The following is a 20,020-nucleotide window of genomic DNA, read 5'->3' as shown; positions in this document are numbered from 1 at the left end:
TGAATGAGTTCAGCAGTTTGGTGTGCAGGACGCTGCTCATATTTAAATCTACAGCCAAAACTTTTTCAGTGATCACTTGTCGAACAGCACACCACGTTCACTTCTAGCATGTATAGAGTGTTTCCTTAGTCTTAACGTCCTTAATCTTCTGAGATCCTGCGAGATGTCAGGTTATGTCAGGAGCTTGGCGGCAGATCAGAGAAAAAATGAGACGCAACACTAGTGTGAGTGAATGCAGGAAATTACTTCACTTTTTATTGATTGTACTCGATTTCTGCCGTTGATCATGAGTGTCTTCAGAAATTGTGTTTTGAACTTGAATCGGACCATTTAATTAATCTTTTATGTTAGATAGGATTCCTTTATTCAGCACTTGTGGAGCTAATAATTGCATGTATGCGCAGAAAAAGACTTATTAGAAAATATTGTTGTCAGAAAACAATCTTACTTTTTCTTCACACTCATACAGTTACAAAAATATTACATGCATTGATACACTGGTAAAATATAATAGGGAGGGAACTTTGCCTTTATAAAATATATTCATATGGGAGTGTAGCGCAAACACACAGTAAGTCAATATGGAGTAGTGAACGAGTCTAGAGAGAGGAAAAGGTGCAACATAACTGTGAGAATAACTGGCGCTTTGGCTCTCGTCTCTTAAGTATTTTACTGCAATGCTCATCATTTATGAAGATCGAGGACAGTGAAGTTATTGGGACGCGCCGATACATGAGAGAAAACATGAGATAGACTGTGTCCCTCCTGAGCTACAAAACTGTGCAAGTAACAGTAAATGAACACCACCCCTCTAAAAATTGTTTATAATTATAATAGGAAAATTCAATAATGAAAAATTTAACTGGAAATCACACCGGGATGCTTCTCTTGTTCTGCAGCTTCCTTCAAATATTACAAATATAGGCTTCTATATTGGGACATCTATTCGCTCAACACTCTCTTCGCTTGAGAGATTTGTTTAGACTCATAGTACACTTTGTGTGGCGTGAAGTGGTGAATATCGCCGTGAAAGAGCCTGGTAGTGAGTTATCATGCAAACCTTTGAGTAGTGGTTGTGTTGCGTTTCAGATAGGTCATGGATTAGATACATTCATTCATTCAGTGTTTGGTCTGTTCCTTCATTTATGCATTCACATGCTCGTTCATTCTTTCATTGCTTTGTGATCGAAGATAAAAGGGAAAGAAAATACACTTATACGTGAAAACAAAAATAATGATTTATCGCAACGTAATCAACCCGGTGTAGGCAGAAAAAAGAATAAGGGAAGATGATTAAATGAAGAGGGAGGCGGAATATCGTTTTCTCGTACATTGAAACTGACACGTATTACACCTTAGTCCACGACGGGGGAAATAAACTGTTATTTTGTAAGATAATGAACTTTAGTTCTCGGATCGCTTGGGAAAGAGGGAGAATTGTAAAATGTTAACTCCCGTCACTAGATACGTTGTTGTAGTTGTTGTTGTTTTTGGTGGTGGTGGTGGTGGTGGTGGGGGTGATTGTGGTGATGGTGGTAGTGATGTCGTTTGTGTTATTGTTATTATTGAAGGTGGTGGTGTTGGTATGATGGTAAGATCCTCCACAATACACACACACACACACACTCTCTCTCTCTCTCTCTCTCTCTCTCTCTCTCTCTCTCTCTCTCTCTCTCTCTCTCTCTCTCTCTCTCTCTCTCTCTCTCTCTCTCTCTCTCTCTCTCTCTCTCTCTCTCTCTCTATTGATACATTCATCATCTTACTTATGAAAGACAAAGAAAAGAGAGAGAGAGAGAGAGAGAGAGAGAGAGAGAGAGAGAGAGAGAGAGAGATGGCTCCTAAGTGACGAGGGAAAGGAAGGCCGGAATCATCTGCCCTTGTTACGGTCTCGGCAACAATGCAAGGGAGAGTCTGGTTCCCATAAACAGGCGAAGACACACGCTATTAACTCTCACTGCTATTTCTCTGCCATTTCACGCATCATTTCTTTATCGTCACTAGTAATCGACACACATTTATTTACATTCTGCATTTAATTCTTAACCCCTTCAGTACTCGGACACATTTTTACTTTGAGATTTATGTACGATTAGACTATTTAATTGACATTATGGAGGGTTTGTGAAGGTCGGAAGATTAGTGGCCACGGTCATCACTATTTTAATCTCTCACATGACTTTCTGAAGCTGTTTAAAATCACCAAATAGTAAGCAGAATGAATATGGAAACGCGTCATGGTACTCAAGAGGTTAACACTATACTGGCTAGAAATAGGACTGTTTCAATATTTGTTTCTCTTTTGTCTTGTTATAAAAATTCAATACGCAGTTTATTTTTAGTTTTGTGCAATGCTACAAGTCGCAGTGAAGGTGTAAGTTAAAATTACATTCGTGGCACATGCATGGGTATTATTCTGTCTCTTACGATGTACTTCTTCGGTGTTATCTCTCATGTAAAGATAGCATTAGTTGTACGGACTATGAGGCGTGTTAGTAAATATAAATTCAATAGGGAGTTTTAAAAGAGGATTAAGGATGATAGGTGGAAATAGGTAAGCATTTCCATTCAAAGACTAATACTTGCAGGCTTGATGTCCTCTGGTAGTTTCCCTCATTTACTTATGTCCCTATGTTTCTTTGCCCAAAACTGTTTTTTCATAATCCTAGTGATAATTTTTAGGTTCAAGTAGTTTTATTAGTTTTTTTTTTCATTTTTCATAAGTTTCAGTGATATTGTCGGAATTCCAAAGGTGTTTTTGTTATTTTGGGTAATTTTACAGGCTTTAGTTTGCAGTAATTTATTTTCTTGGTTAATTCATAATTTTGACTAGTATTCCTGGACGATACTGAGTTTATAGTGTATTTTCTTGGTTTTAGTGACAATTGTTAAGTTTCAGAGGAAGTTATTGAGCTTTTACGAGTGTTTACATTGTTATAGTGATATTTGACTTGTTGTAGCGGAGGTCACGGAGTTTTAAAAAACGTCCGAACAGTCCAAGCACTGGGTCAAGAAATACTCTACATCGTTTACGAAAAAAAAAAAAAAAAAAAAGCAACAAGAATCCGACTTACCGTATCTGTAACCTTTATAAGATATTCCTGGGGAGAGAACAAAGCTCTTTCAAATACGAGTCGTCACCGCACAGTCTGGATATCCTGTGGTTCTACCGAAGCTGAAATAAACTAGAGCCACATGCACGTTCATCCCTGACCTCCAAACGACCTTTCGGTTATAGAGACAGAAAACGTTGATGCATCCTGTACTGCGCCAAGCTATCCCACTTCCCGACACTCTGATAAGAGGAAAATCGTCGCGGGAAGGTTAAAAGATATATATTCATGTCATTAAACAAATTAGTCTGTTCTCTCACTTTCACTGTGCCTCGCTGTTTTCTTTTATTACTTTTTTGTGTTTCGTTGAGGTGGTGGTTTCCCTTTGGTATTTATTTGAAATAGTATTGACCGTTTTATATTTATATAGAACAGGCAAGGTTATTTCGGGTTTCCAAGGGTTTTATTGTGATTTTAGCGAAGTTATTGTGGGTTTTACTGTGTTTTTGTGACTCTAGTAAAGTTAATGGAATTGTAAAGCATATATTACGTCATTTTAGTAAGGTGATTTGACTTTATAGGTTGTTTTCATAATTCAAGTTAAGTTATAGTTTTCCTGGTTGTTTTGTGATTCTAGTAAAGTTATGTTTTTTCCAGTTTTTATGTCTGCGGTATTTTTTTTTCTCTCTCCCGAATTTCACTTCTTCCACATATTGATAAATTTTTCATTAAAAGTTGATTGAGAGAATATGGATAAATATTATAAATCGAACAATTTTCTCCTCAGTTTCGCTGTATTTATTCTTTTTCTCTTCCCAGATTTTAGTCCTTCCTGAGCAATATCAGATTGATTCATAGGCGTGGAAACGTGTTGGAAGATAATCTTTTTCTGAGATCGAGTCTCTGGCTTCACTTCCACTTTCTTCGGCTTCTTTCTTTTTACTCTTCTGTCTTTAATCCTTTGATTTATTGGCTCTTTCCTGAACAAAACAGTATTCTTTCTCAGTCGAGTAAGCAACTTCCTGTACTTTTATTTCCTTTGTCTTCCTACAGTCATAACTCCTTTGATTCACTGACAACCTCCTTACAAAACCTGACAAGCCATGGATGGATAGATTAATTGTTTATTGACAATGTTTATAAATACTTTATAGGTTTTACTTTTTACATAATACATTACCACTTACATCCATTGAGGAAAAGCTTTTATATTACCCGTTATACAAATTATCGAGAATATAAAATAAGTTGCAAATTAGAATACATGCCTTTACACTGACATGGATTTTTATCAGATAAGGGAAATTTGGAAGAAGGAAAAGACGCTAAACATGAAAGTGTACAGAGGAGATGCTTGAAAGTTACCCGATGTCTGACCTGGACTGCACATGACATCCGGTTTTGTGCGTAGTAGTAGGATAGTACATGGCCACATTCAAACACTGTCTCACTGAATCTCTCGCCGCACACACCAGTGGGTTCACGGGAGTAGGACTGCAGGAATGATGTTACAAGGTTCGAGAATGTATTTCCAGCTTCAGGGTTGTGTGGGCGTTTAGTACAATGATTCGCAAATGTGTTTGTGCATCGAGTGTAGCTTTAAACACGTGAGCGTTCATAGTGAGACATGCTTTAATGTGTTGTGTTGTGTATGTACTACTGCTGCTGCTGCTGTTGCTGGTGCTACTACTAATGCAGGGATTCGTGAACATATTTTTGCAGTGAGTGTGGCTTTGAACTGTGTAACGCGCTGGTGGACGTGAAGGAGGAAGAGTGAGTGTTTATAGAAAGACATATTTTAACATGTCACTGTTGCTGTTGCTGCCGATGCTACTACTACTCCTGTTACGAGTGCTGGAGCTACTAGTACGACTCCTGTTACTACTATTAGAAAAGCAGTAAGATAACACAAGAGGCTGAAAAAACATTTTTACATCGCGTCCTTGTCTTGTCTTTGTGCATGTATGTGTGGCAGCTGGTGAGGTGGATGTTCTTTGCTGGAACTGTGACACCATAGTTCAGAATATAGCAATAAGGAGAAAGGAAATTAAATCTTTTGTAAAAGAGAGAGAGAGAGAGAGAGAGAGAGAGAGAGAGAGAGAGAGAGAGAGAGAGAGAGAGAGAGAGAGTTACGGACAGGGTGTTGGGAGGACGACGAGGACGTGAAACGGTGGCGTGGCAGCGAGTCCCCATAGAGGCGTGTAAGTGAAGGCAACAGGTGTGTTTATAGAGGTGAATAAAGGAGAGGCAGTGCGCACCACCTGTCACCACTACGCAGCACCACACCAACGCGTCGCCTCTGTGGAAATTCATCCCAAGTAAATTCCGGAGTCTCGAGCGAAATATTATGATATTGTAACAGGATATAACAAAATAGCAGGAATACTCTTCTTTTTATTTATTCTGTAAACATCACCTATGAATATTCCTACAAAAGTCTTCGAAATAAGGCCTCAGTGGTGCCCTGACACACGATATCAGAGTATAGGAGAATTGGGCTTTGCAGGACTTTGTGTCGTATTTTTTTTAATTAACGTGTAAGTGGACACCCATGAATGCAGAAATAAAGTTCATATGTCGCTTTCCCAGCACGTTAAAGAAAAAAAAAAAAATTCAGACCGAAAATTATTTTAGTTCCCAAAATATTTTGATAACTTTCTGTCGAAACACTGCATCTTACTCTGGGCACTGGGAACGGAAAACAATAAAATTAGTTTATCCTATAAACAAAGAACACTGATAAAAAAAGGACTGACGTCAATCACTGCTTACTCCTGTATTCCATCACACGAGTACCTTTTTCTTACTTGTTTGAAGAGAAGTGAGTGGTTGAAGACACTTCTTAAAAATGTATGATACTTTTTACTGTAATGTGTGAGGACCAGCACCTTCAGTGGGCGTTTGATTTTTAGTATTATTTTTTCTTGTTGTTGTAAGCCAGTGCTCCTATTATATAAATCGATCATGTAAAAAAAATGCTAGATAACTTCAGTTTCAAGTGAAAGATTCTCCTTTACTACGAACTGTGAATTTAGGAGAGGAAAGAACTGGTACTTAAATAGCGATAGCCGAGTGAAATGAATTCAGTAATCAGGTTGTTGGGGCTGATTTATTGGTGAGCTTTTGAAAAACAACAACAACGATTGGATAAATTCTTTGATGAGGAGTGTAGAGCAAAAAAGATAGAGTATGATTCATGCAGGGATTACCTGATGACTTCATGCATTTCACCTTATTTTCTTGTGCTATCATGATATGATACTTACTCATACAGTGACTGCCATGTGCAGGCCTAGCAAACACTTGCAGCTTCCGTGTTTTCTTATGCTCTTATGTTCATATGATACAATGTTGAAGCGTGTAGTGTGAATATATGTTGGTAATGGGGCTATTAGTCCCCTCCACCAGAGCGCTCAAGTATTGGTAACCTCTGTGAGACTGTCTACAGTCCACACCAACCGAAATATTTCCCGCCGCACAGTCCAAAGTTCAGCAAACGTTCCCGCTTCTTGCTGATGAAAGGAACGGAGGCCGAAATGAAATGAAGAACTTAGAAAATACTGCGGGATAAATGGAAGAGCTTCACTTAGACGGAAGAACGTGCAGGAAAGACCAGGAAAGTGCGTTACAGACCACAAAGACATCACAAAACAATCAAGGAAGAGAACAAAAGGTCTTTGAGTGGAAGAGAAAGACTGAAAGATCTCTTAAAACAGCGGGTCAAAAATAGTCAGAAGGCCAGAAAAGCACTTGAAAAGATTTTTTTCTATGCAACAAAAGATGGAAATAACAATTAAAAGGTGAATCGGGACGCAGAAGAAAGAACTCGCAGAAAACGAGCTAAAAGTTAATCTGAAACGTATGCAAGTAAGGAGACGAATCAATAGATAAATGCGCATTGGTAAAAAATAAATTAATCTAGAAAATCGAGTGAGAAATAGAGATAGAAAAAGATTAATATATTAAATGTTCGCCCATGAATATAGACAATAAAAAACAAGTGGATACAAATAATGAATACGTAAATATATGAAAAAAAAGAAAGAGAAGATAAAGAAACGGAAGCAAAATGAAATACTTGAGACAATTAAATGAATAAATAAAAAAAATGCTTGAATTATAAACTAAATTCAAATATAAGATAAATGAACAAAATAAAATCAGTGATAAAAAAAAAGGAAACCAAACTTACTGAATATAATGCACTAAATGAATAAAAAGCAAACATCAACAATGAATAGATAAAAAAAGGACTATTTAAAAGGGTAAAGAAACAAAAACAAACAAGTCTGAAAACGAAACAAAATACAGATTGTAAAAAAGACGGGCCAAAACATCAATAGGAAGATATACTGTTGGTCTATAATGCAAACTTGCAACTCATTATTGGTGTATCACTTAACGCCTTCAGTAATGCACGTATTTATCTCAGGAAGGAAATGGAAATGCATTTATTTCTTGTCTTATTCAAGAAAATGAAATATTATCTCTTAATCCAAACGTATTATTTTGTTCTGAAGAATCTGTAAGAGTATAGATACAAATTGTGTTAAACTTAACCTAACTTAACTTCAACCTAACGAAAATTAATCCTATTTAATTCAACATGACCTGACCTGACCTGATCTCACCTCACCTTACCTCACCCATCCTTACCTGATCTGACCTAACTTGAACGTAATATTTGAGTAGAGTTTCGTAAAAAAGTTACCTTGTAGTCCCAGAGGCCAACAATGTTTAGCTTCAAATAAAATGTCGTTTATGAAAGTGTTGAACATAATCGATAGCTGCGAATTTTCTATTATTATTCTTCAACTATTGTTCTCTGGTTTGAAGTCACATCAGTTTATTCTTCTAGTCAACCAAAGAGAAATTTAAGAACCTCTTTTACTAATCTACTTCACACAGATCAATATTAGTTTACAAGTTTTTTTCTTTATTTTAATCCAACGAATGGGTATTTCATGAGTATCGCATCTATCTTTTTTTTTTTTTTATAATGATTCAGACTTTTTATAAATTTTGGGAAGGCTGAAAGGGGCTGTTGCTGGTGGTGGTGGTGGTAGTAGTAGTAGTAGTAGTAGTAGTAGTAGTAGTAGTAGTGGTAGTGGCGGCGGCGGTGCTGTTCCTTGCTTCTGACTTTTGACCTTTCCTCCTTTAGTCTCGAGTTTCTTGCGCACTCTTAAGGACATAAGAACACAAGGAAAGTTTCTAGAAGCGAGCACATCTACACGTGACTTCCTTGTATACGTACGTGACTTGATCTACCCTTCAGTCTTGTCGCTATAATTTTCTTTTTATGCTACTTGTTGACTGGACACTATCAACTTAATAATCTGGATTTGTACTGTATTTTATCAATAAGGGAGAACGAGTGTCTTACAATTTATTCTTAAATATAACTGTATTCTTGAACCTTTTTGTTTTAGTTGTATCTAAATTATTGATTTAAACATCTAACTTATTTTGTTATTACTAACCGTGAGAATAATCTTTACATCACAATCGTTATATCCTTTAGGACGATTAACTTCCTTTATCACATACCTTCTTGATCTTGCCCTACCCTGTTTTTTTATCCTAAGATTCTTGTTGATCAGTGTTCTTATATACATCCGTTAGAGCACCTCAATACTCCATCCCATCCTATCTTAATCTTCTCTCCCGATTACTAACACTGATAATCTTGTCTATATCACTCTTATATCCCTTATGGCACTACTATCTCGATTTATTCCATCTTCAAGTCCTCGTGTTCTCTTACACCTTTCTCGTATGGGCCTGTGTTTGGGTCTGTTTATAATAAAAGACTCCACTGCGGTTACTGTTTACCGTGTGGGCAGTGTTGGGAAGCAGGCTAGCTAGTTGGCTGACTGGCTGGCAGGCCGGCAAAGGTGAAGTGTGGACATGCATCCCAAGTTAGGACAGCGCACCAGACAAGGGAACGAGGAAGGAAAGTTTTGCTGGAAGTTCACAGTTAGGAACCATCGAAGGAGGAGTAAACAAGTGTAATTTTCTTTCTTGCCTCGTTGTCTTAAATGTTGCAGATCTGAGGCTTTTGTATTGCTTGTCGTGTTGCTCTTTCTCCTCCTCCTCCTCCTCCTCCTCCTCCTCCTCCTCCTCCTCCTCCTCCTCCTCCTCCTCCTCCTCCTCCTCCTCCTCCTCCTCCTCCTCCTCCTCCTCCTCCTCCTCCTCCTCCTCCTCCTCCTCCTCCTCCTCCTCCTCCTCCTCCTCCTCCTCCTCCTCCTCCTCCTCTCCGTCCTTTTCCTCCTTCTATTGTAAATAGAATTGAATGCAATTACTTAAGGAAAAAAGTTACGTTATAGTTTTTTTTGTAGAGTTAAATTTGTAAATAATTTGGCTTTATATTTCAACAATAATCAGCCATCATATTTACAACCCACCTACCCTGATACCATTCTTCCATGACCTACAAATCTTGGTGAAATGAGTCACATTGCTCATCGCTGACTTCACCAATGTTTTCCAGGAAGTCAGTAAGATGGCTTTACAGAAAATGCAGGTTGATGCTCATGTTACATCCAAGCGCTTTGTAGCTCTCCAATAGTTTACGGACAATTTTGGTGTAATTCTGTGCTCGTTTATTTCCAAAAAAGTTCTTGACAAGGTCGTTGAATGATGACCAAACATTGTTTTCAAGTTCTGACATTGTCCCGATAAAATGCGATAAGTTGATTATCTTTGATGAGCTGGCAAATCTGTAGACCACCAAACACACCAGCTTTGATTCTTTTCAATTGACAGGCCAGGGAATGCCAAAATGTTTTTATTTACTTGAAACAGTCTCCCTCAGTTTTCAATTCTGTAAAAATTGCTACATTAAATCCAGTTTGATGCACAGAGGTGGGAATATATATATATATATATATATATATATATATATATATATATATATATATATATATATATATATATATATATATATATATATATATATATTTATTTATTTATTTATTTATTTATTTATTTATTTTTATTTATTTATTTTTTATTTTTTTATTTTTTTCTTGTCAACGAGTGGCTCACGTAGAATGTTGGAATCACCAGGCTTGAGATTAGGCTGGAGACCAGTTCCTCTTCGCCCAGTGTATCTCTCGAGCCTTGCTATCCCACATACACAAAAAGTAGGGATATTTGCTGTAACCTCGTTGGTCACCGAGAAAGAAGCACACCATTTTAAAATCAGCAGAGATGATCCAATTGTGTTCATGATATTGCAACAACTCAATGGTTCGTTTTATGGCTCCATGTTCTTCACGAAGACAAACTGAATGCCCAATTGGGACTGCACCATACAAGATACCATTGTGGAGAAGGACACACTTTAAGCTACGCTTTGAGCTGTCGATGAGCCGCCGCCATTCAGTTGAATTGTACATCGGATGCTAATAGCGCCTCTTTTATGAGTTGCAGTCAAAGTGTTAATTAAGAAAAGTAATTAGTAAAGTAACATTTACTTTTATCATTTCAATGTCTATGATTAATAATTTATAAAATACTAAAATAATACAATTGTGTGGGCAATTAATCAATACATTCGTGCTTATTCCGAGAGTAGGCTGTAAAGAAAACAATCTTCACGTGACAATATCTCTCATTCTTTCAATCTACTTGTCTAAATATGATATCTCTAAGTTCATGTAACTGTATACCGAGATGTAACTATCAATCTCAAAGTATATACTTTTGCCATATCCATAAAAAAATCTTCTGTTTAAAAGCTTTTATATCATGTGCATTTCTTTATACGTATTTTTTCCTTGAGCGATTTACTGATCTCCTCACATCTTCGCCTTCCTCCTCACTCCCCGGGTACTCTGCTAAGTCTATTATTGCAGCCCCACAATCCTATCAATTCATCACAATGTATCCTCCAATCCTGTCTTCTGTGTGGCTACCCTCTGCTTCACCCCGCTGTGCTCTGTCCCTTGTACTCTCACACTTGTTCCCTTGTGTTCAGTGCAGTGTCTGTCTAGTGTACAAGCACCTTCCTATCTTCTCTCCATCTTGGCATCATATTCCCTTTTTATGCTTTTTATATTTATCTTTTTGTTCTCATTCATATTTTTGCCCCAAAATCTTTGCTTCTTTTCATTTATGTTTTGTTTTCTTTTATGGTTAGCGTTTGTGTGTGTGTGTGTATGTGTGTGTGTGTGTGTGTGTGTGTGTGTGTGTGTGTGTGTGTGTGTGTGTGTGTGTGTGTGTGTGTGTCCGGGTGCATGTGTATAAGTATTTTATTTAATTTATGTTTGGCAGTGTGTGTGTGTGTGTGTGTGTGTGTGTGTGTGTGTGTGTGTGTGTGTGTGTGTGTGTGTGTGTGTGTGTGTGTGTGCATGCGCGCGTCCATTTTCCTTGTCCGACTTCTCACATTCTATCTTTCTTTTTATTTTTTTTTCATTCTCTTCACCTTTGTTAACCTTTCACTTTTTTGTACAGATTTTTATGTTTTTTCTCTCAGTTTATTCTGTTTTCTTGTCTTGTTTTCCTATTCTTCTTGCTGCTTCCGTGTTTATTCCTTCCTTTTTTTTTGTGTTTGTTTATCTTTCGTTTTCTTTTCCTCTTCAGCCTCCGCCTCTTATTTCATGTTCAACTTCATCGATTTGTGTGTTTTGCTTCATTTTCTTGCTTATGTATGCCTTATTTCTATTTTCCTACATTCTCTCTCTTGTTTTGTGTTCTCTTGCCTATTTATTTTCTTTGCGTTTCTTTCTTTCACTTTTCATTCAGTTCTTTTTTCTTGTTGCTTTGGTTTTTCCTCTTTTTTATTGTCTTTTCGCTTTTTTCTCTATCTGTGTACTCTTTGTTTTTTTCTTGTTATTTTTCTGTTCCTGTTTCTTTTTCTTCCTTTTTTTTGACATTTCATTTTGTCTTCGTCCTGTTCCACCCCCCTCTCGCTGTTTTCTATCGGTTTCATGTGTTTTCCTTTTTTTTTTTTTTATCTTTCCTCTATCTCGTGTTTCCATCGTCTTGTGTCTCTTTCTCGCGCCGTTTCTTTTTGCATTCGTTTTCATTCTCTTGTTTCCTTTCCTATTTTTATCTCTGACCCCACTCTCTTATCTTTCTTCTTCTTCCTCTCTCTCTCTCTCTCTCTCTCTCTCTCTCTCTCTCTCTCTCTCTCTCTCTCTCTCTCTCTCTCTCTCTCTCTCTCTCTCTCTCTCTCTCTCTCTCTCTCTCTCTCTCTCTCTCTCTCTTCTCTCTCTCTCTCTCTCTCTCTCTCTCTCTCTCTCTCTCTCTCTCTCTCTCTCTCTCTCTCTCTCTCTCTCTCTCTCTCTCTCTCTCTCTCTCTATTTGGTGGTATTGTGATCTTGGGAGTGGTTCTCGTTGTTTTCATGTTGCCATTGTTGTTGTTGTTGTTGTAATTATTGTTATTGTTGCTGTTCTTATTGTTCTAGTATTCCTTTCACTTGTTGTTTCGTGTTCTTGCACTACCTCTTCTTGTTCTCCTGCGTCTTCTCTTTCTTCGCCTAGCTGTTATTGTTGCCGTTATATCTGCTGTGTAAGATTTCCGTCTTTTTCACCTCAGAATGCAAATACAAGGGTGAAGGAAAAGTCAAGGCAGCGAGCGAGGAGTGTCACCGTGAATAGGTAACGCGCGGGAAGTTTTAGCTGTGCGTTAGGAAATACTCTACTGGCATCTCTCACAACAGACGAGGGTGGAAGGAAGGTGTTGAAATTCAAAACAGGTTCCTTCCCTCTTTCCTTCCTCCCTGCTTTCCAACGTTCTCGAGAAGTGGTCCTGAGAGAGAGAGAGAGAGAGAGAGAGAGAGAGAGAGAGAGAGAGAGAGAGAGAGAGAGAGTGTGTGGGGGGGTCAGGGAAGTATACATTTACAAATATTGAAGATAATATGTTTTTTCTATTGTTACCTTGGTGTGTGTGTGTGTGTGTGTGTGTGTGTGTGTGTGTGTGTGTGTGTGTGTGTGTGTGTGTGTAATTCACCTCACCTCGGTCGCCTGCTTGTCATCCAGCCAGTCTTCCCCATTACGGAGCGAACTCTGAGCTGATAGACCGATCTTCGGGTAGGACTGAGACTACAACACACTCCACACACCGAGAAAGCGAGGCCACAATCCCTCGAGTTACATCCCGTACCTATTTACTGCTATATGAACAAGGGTGTGTGTGTGTGTGAGTGTGCGTGTGTGTGTGTGTGTGTGTGTGTGTGTGTGTGTGTGATTCACTGTTTGATATGCTGCAGTCTCTGACGAGACAGCCAGACGTTACCCTACGGAACGAGCTCAGAGCTCATTATTTCCGATCTTCGGATAGGCCTGAGACCAGGCACACACCACACACCGGGACAACTAGGTCACAACTCCTCGATTTACATCCCGTACCTACTCACTGCTAGGTGAACAGGGCTACACGTGAAAGGAGACACACCCAAATATCTCCACCCGGACGGGGAATCGAACCCCGGTCCTCAGGCTTGTGAAGCCAGCGCTCTAATCACTGAGCTACCGGGCGTGTGTGTGTGTGTGTGTGTGTGTGTGTATGTTAAATAAACAACTATAACTGAAATATTGAGGACAAGCTGCTGTTCTCCTTATATTTACTACATTTATATTTTTTAATGTGTGTTTATGTATGTGTGTGTGTGTGTGTATTTACAAGTGCCTGCAAATATCCACCCTAGTCTTTATCATTACCAGACCATCCACATTTTCTCATTTTCTCCCCCAAATATCTGGTAATCAGCTGTAATTAACCTCATCCCGGCAGCCTTAATAACCATACCTTCCCACGGGCCACCCAAACCCTCTCACTCTTATGCCATCTTTTCATCACAGCGCCGTAATAAAAAATAAAAATAAAAATGCATAGATACGCGGGAGAAAAACCAGATTAGACGGTGAATTTGGTAATTTCTGATCCACAAAAGTGAGTATTTAAGGAACTGCAATATGAAAGTGTATAAAAAAGAATGCAGGTAATTATGGGAAAGTAACGTGCGATGCAGTAGTTGAAGGTGTAATGAGGCACCTGCAGCATCAACAGTTAGCAGTACAGCACGTGATGGTATTGGCAAACACTCCCTGGCCGGTACAAAGAGAGAGAGAGAGAGAGAGAGAGAGAGAGAGAGAGAGAGAGAGAGAGAGAGAGAGAGAGAGAGAGAGAATACCGAAGCTTTGACAATGCTTCACTTCCTCTTTCGTTTTTTTTTTTGTGTGTGTGTGTGTGTGTGTGTGTGTGTGTGTGTGTGTGTGTGTGTGTGTGTGTGTGTGTGTGTGTGTGTGTGTGTGTGAGAGAGAGAGAGAGAGAGAGAGAGAGAGAGAGAGAGTTTGTCTATTTAGAATCATTTCTTCTAAATCATGTATTATTTTTCGTTGTCTTTCCCTTGAATTTCAACATGTTATTTTCAAGTCTTGACTTTTCTCTGCAGTTTTCTGAAATGTCTTCTGAGAACTTTGATAATTGTTTTGTTTTTATTAAAGAAACAGTTCTAAATCACCCGATCCATTTTACCTACCGTTTCCTTAATCAGTCTACCTTACCTTGAATGAACCACTTCACGAGTTTCCTTTTTTTTGCCTTTCTTCATCAACCTGCCCTTTTGTTGACCTTTACCTGCCCTCAGTTAATCTTCCTAATTGGCTTGACTTATTCTTCCCCTTTAGCCACTTCAGTACTGGGAAACATTTCTACCTTGATATTTATGTACGGTTAGACCACTTTATTGACATTAGAAAGGGTCTATGGAGGTCAGACGATTAATGGCCACAGTCTTCACTATTTTAATGCCCCACATGAATTTCTGAAGCTGTACAAGATCACCAAAGTATAAGCAGAATGGATATGGAAAAGCGTCATGGTACTGAAGGGATTAACTAGCTGATTCTTAACCTGTTTTACTTTTCACCTTAACTAACTAACCTGTCCCTTAGTTAACCTTTATCTGTCCTAACTAACCTTGTCTCACATTCTCTTTCCTTTCCTTGATTAACCAACCTTGCTTTCTTCTTGAATTGTCCAGCCTTTCCTTTCCCCTTCTCCTTAATTGACCATAAGTAACCTGGCCCACTCTCACCCTGCTTCAATTAACCGAGCTCTCTTTCCCTGTCTCCCTCTCCTTTTTGTCTTCTTATCTTATTTACCTCTCCAAAATATGAAAAGCGTTATTTATTCAATTTGTTATCATTATTTGTTTTTTCTTAATTTATTGCCTATTGTTATTACTTTTGCTATCAGTGTCCGCTTTTATCTGTGTAAATACTTATCTAGCCCTATATGCGTATTTAGTCTGTCTATTTATATGTCTTTTGTTCTTTATATATATCTTCCATTTATCGATTTACTGTCAGATTTTTTATATGTTAATTTATTTCCGCTTTTGTTGTTAGTACCTATCTATTGGTCAATCCATAGCATGTCTAAATATTTACTCAACTGTCAACCTGTATCTTGTCTGTATATGTCAGCTCAGAAGTGTACGTCTTCAGGATACGGCCATTTATCTTGTATATATTCTTATAACTTTTCTATATTTACGGTTGTTGAAATACATTACCTCGACTTCACATCACTTGTTCCAGTTTACTTTTGTCCAACAGGCAGCCTCTATTCTCTCTCTCTCTCTCTCTCTCTCTCTCTCTCTCTCTCTCTCTCTCTCTCTCTCTCTCTCTCTCTCTCTCTCTCTCTCTCTCTCTCTCTCTCTCTCTCTCTCTCTCTCTCATCTAAAGTCGCCTTCATTTGTGATACTCAAACATTCATTAGTATTCACGACAGTAATGAACCTAAATAATAATTTCAAGTATGACAAACACTTGGCGCGCACACACACACACACACACACACACACACACACACACACACACACACACACACACACACACACACACACACACACACACACATTGTTTCGTAATTAATTTAGCACTGATATATTGCCTGTTTATTTTCATCTTGCCTCATGAATACGCATGCTTCACAGTTCGTCACCTTCTGTTATGTCCTTCCTTATTTCGATTTAATTTTCTATGAATTAGGTCTTAGGTGTATCACGTGTCTTTCGCATGTCTGTTTAGATTTCTTTGTTTACAGTGAAGAAGGCAAAAATAAATTGATGTTTTCAATAGGAGGACATTAAGTTAACATTTCTTTAATATCTATCAAGAGAAACAAAATAATGAGAATGAAAAAGACCAAGAAATATAAGCAAAAATCATTGCTATCCTGAAGAGGAACAAACTGAATATTTTCGAACACAACAATCGGACATTTCCAGTAAGTAAAAAACGAAACATCTCAAGAAAAAAAAAAATGAAAAGTAGACAATTCCAGTCATAACAACGGAAATGTATCTATCGTTAATAAGAACAGGAAAATATTCCCAGTAAGATCAACAAGAAAAAATGTCAACTTTTCCAATAAGAACATGAAAAAGGGATATATATTCAGTAAGAGAAAGAGAAAATGGACACTTCTAGTAGGAATAATAATAGGAAAAAAAATTATTTCAACAGGATTAATATAATGTTGATATTTTCTAACAAGAGCAACAAAAAAGACATTTTCAACACGAACATGAAAAGAATTGGACATCAAACATCAGGGGAAATAATTGGACATCTTATAACTTCCACTACTGTCTATTCATAGGTGGTGGAGGCGAGGCGATGAGATGCTTGTGAATACCAACCTTAGGACTAACTTCCCCACATCCTCTGTCTTTGTAGCTGTGCAGTCTCTCTCTCTCTCTCTCTCTCTCTCTCTCTCTCTCTCTCTCTCTCTCTCTCTCTCTCTCTCTCTCCACAAAACTTACAATATCACACTGCCATAGAAATTAATTACTAATATCCCTTCATTTTTAACTTAACAAGCATCTGGTTCTTTTGGAATACGTAGTCTAGAAGTTATAGAAAAAAACACTGATAAAGAATACCATACGATTCAGAATACAAGGATACAAGATTTTCAAGTGTCAGCGGCGCTCTTTCATTTCACATACTCATGAATAATAACTGAACGAAGGGAAGGAACAGAAAAAAAAGTCGTAGGGAATTATTACATTAAATTCTTCGTGGCTATTTTTTTTACTCTTCTTTGTTTTTGAAGGACCAGTGTTTTATTCTATTTCTTCTTTTATCCCCTTACTTTTTTTCCTACTCCATTATTTATCTTCTTTTCAGCATCTTCTCTTTCCCTTCCTCTTTCTTCTCTTCCTTCTTCCCCGTCTCCTCCTCCTATTCGTTTCCTCATTCTCGTATGCCTTTGTTTTTCCTCCTCCTCCTCCTCCTCCTCTTCTCTTCACATTCCCGGACAAAAGAGCTTGTTGATTAAGCTCTTCACACAGAACCAGAGAACAGAGAGAGAGAGAGAGAGAGAGAGAGAGAGAGAGAGAGAGAGAGAGAGAGAGAGAGAGAGAGAGAATTATGTTTTATTCATCTTTGTAATTGTTTAATCTTTACTGGCTGTATTTAGTGTACGTATACATTTTTTTTCGCATGTTTGAGGGAAAAAATAAAAAGTGAATGTGTGTGGCCTAATTTATGCTGTGAATCCATGAAAGTATATTATTTGAATTCATAATGCTTGTTACGGGGAGGTGGTTACACATACATAAACACACACACACACACACACACACACACACACACACACACACACACACACCCGGTAGCTCAGTGGTTAGAGCGCTGGCTTCACAAGCCAGAGGACCGGGGTTCGATTCTCTGGCCTGGTGGAGATATTTGGGTGTGTCTCCTTTCATGTGTAGCCCCTTTTCACCTAGCAGTGAGTAGGTACGGGATGTAAATCCAGGAGTTGTGACCTTGTTGTCCCGGTGTGTGGTGTGTGCCTGGTCTCAGGCCTATCCGAAGATCGGAAATAATGAGCTCTGAGCTCGTTCCGTAGGGTAACATCTGGCTGTCTCGTCAGAGACTGCAGCAGATCAAACAGTGAAAAACACACACAGTCCCGGAAAGCGGCGAGGAAAATGGCCAAGCCTCTTAATGTGTGGCCCCTGTTCACCTAGCAGTAAATAGGTACGGGATGTAACTCGAAGGGTTGTGGCCTCGCTTTCCCGGTGTGTGGAATGTGTTGTGGTTTCAGTCCTACCTGGAGATCGGTCTAAGAGCTCTGAGCTCGCTCCGTAATGGGGAAGACTGTCTGGGTGACCAGCAGGCAACCGAGGTGAATTACACACACACACACACACACACACACACACACACACACACACACACACACACACACACACACACACACACACACACACACACACACACACACACACACACACACACACACACACACACACACACACACACACACACACACACACACACACAAACAGCCATGGTTCTAATCCTTTTAGATCTTAATCATATTATAACACATACATGACTAAACATCTCTCTCTCTCTCTCTCTCTCTCTCTCTCTCTCTCTCTCTCTCTCTCTCTCTCTCTCTCTCTCTCTCTCTCTCTCTCTCTCTCTCTCTCTCTATATATATATATATATATATATATATATATATATATTCATCTATCTCTTTATCTATCTATCTATCTATCTATCTATCTATCTATCTATCTATCTATCTATTTATCTATCTATCTCTCTATCTACCCACTAAGCACACGATACTGCATGGACACAAGGAACACATTCCACAATATTCTGGCAACACTCTCAACATTTCTCGCTTTGTCGATGCGCGGTTCTTTATCTTCCCTTATGGAGCGAAATATACATACACCTAAACTTGCGCCCTTCAATACGTGCCTGTCCTTGCTAGTGTGTTGCCTCGTCCTGTGTCTTATTGTCTGGTTGGGCTTCCTTGCTTCTTCCTTACTTGCTTGGTTCTGTCTATTTGGTTTGGGATTCGCGTTTTGTGGTGCAAAATAATAATCAGGGTTTTGTTTTCCTTTCGTCTGGTGTTTTTTTTTTTATTTTACTAGTTCTTTTTTTTGTTTTTTCTCTCCTGTCGTAATTGCCTTTGTCTTTTTTTCTTTTTCCTCTTCTTTTTCTTTTCGTTTCCTTTTTTCCGTTTAGATTCTCGTACTGGGGAGCAAAACAGTAATCAGGGTTTTGTTTTCTTTCGTCTATTGATCATTTTTCTTTTTATGCTTTTTTATTTTGCTTTTTTCTTCGCTGTCTTAGTCTTTGTCGTTCTTTTTTTTCATTCATCTTTCTCTTTCTTTTATTTTCCTTTTCTTCCTCCTTTTCCTCTTGAAAAGAATATGGTATGTTTGTAATGAAATAGCGTAACGTTTGATAATACGCGGGTAAAGTATAATTTTGAAACCAAAATTAAGAAGAGTGGTAGAATGGTTAAGTACAGTGTGTTTAGAGCCCGTAGTGTTTGTCTTTACACCTTTACCTCCCTATGACAGCACAGATTAGGTAGGAAGATTCAATGTCACAATAAAGCAGTGAAACGAAAGACAAGCAAAGTAATCTCTTATTCAAGTGTTCTATATCTGGGATTCCGCAAAATAAGTGAGATGTGTCATTGTGCCATTAGCAGATGAGTTCTCTATGCGTGTGTCTGCTTGTTATGCTTAATATAAAATATTTAGCTCTCATAGTGTTATCTTTATTCTTTTACATCGCGAGGGACCACGCAGGTGTCTCCATAGTGCCATTATCAGTTATAGAGTTCACTTGTGTATTCGACGTCCACGCCTTTCTGTGATGATGCTTTCAGATTAGGAGTGGAGGTCAAGAGAGAGACTAATTTCGCTCCATATCAAAAGAAACAAAGAATGAGACTTGCTGGAAATAAACTCGCTTTACAGCACCTTTGCCTTTTTTTTTTACCTCCATCATCATTGGTGTTGCCTTTATCGACGTGGTCGGAAAAGTGCACCAACAGTGACACACTCAAGGCCGCGCTACACTCACAAAGCATTAGCGCCTCTTCACACCCTCGCTGCTGCAGAGTCTCCCAATATAAGGCTGACGATTATTGCTGTTTAATTTTAATGCGCAACGCCATGTGGTCTCAT

At 38.4% G+C, this 20,020-nt stretch overlaps 1 protein-coding gene across 1 annotated transcript in view; it reads right to left on the bottom strand.

The window, feature by feature from the left end:
* LOC123502136 (A-agglutinin anchorage subunit-like) overlaps positions 1-20,020 on the bottom strand; it is a 213,053-nt gene that overhangs the window by 122,356 nt on the left and 70,677 nt on the right. The window lies entirely within an intron of this gene.

This window comes from Portunus trituberculatus, chromosome 10 (genome assembly GCF_017591435.1).
Source record: "Portunus trituberculatus isolate SZX2019 chromosome 10, ASM1759143v1, whole genome shotgun sequence".
In the NCBI taxonomy this organism is placed as follows: Eukaryota; Metazoa; Arthropoda; class Malacostraca; order Decapoda; family Portunidae; genus Portunus; species Portunus trituberculatus.
The sequence above is the reverse complement of the archived record's forward strand: the minus strand, read 5'-3'. Positions and strand labels throughout refer to the sequence as shown.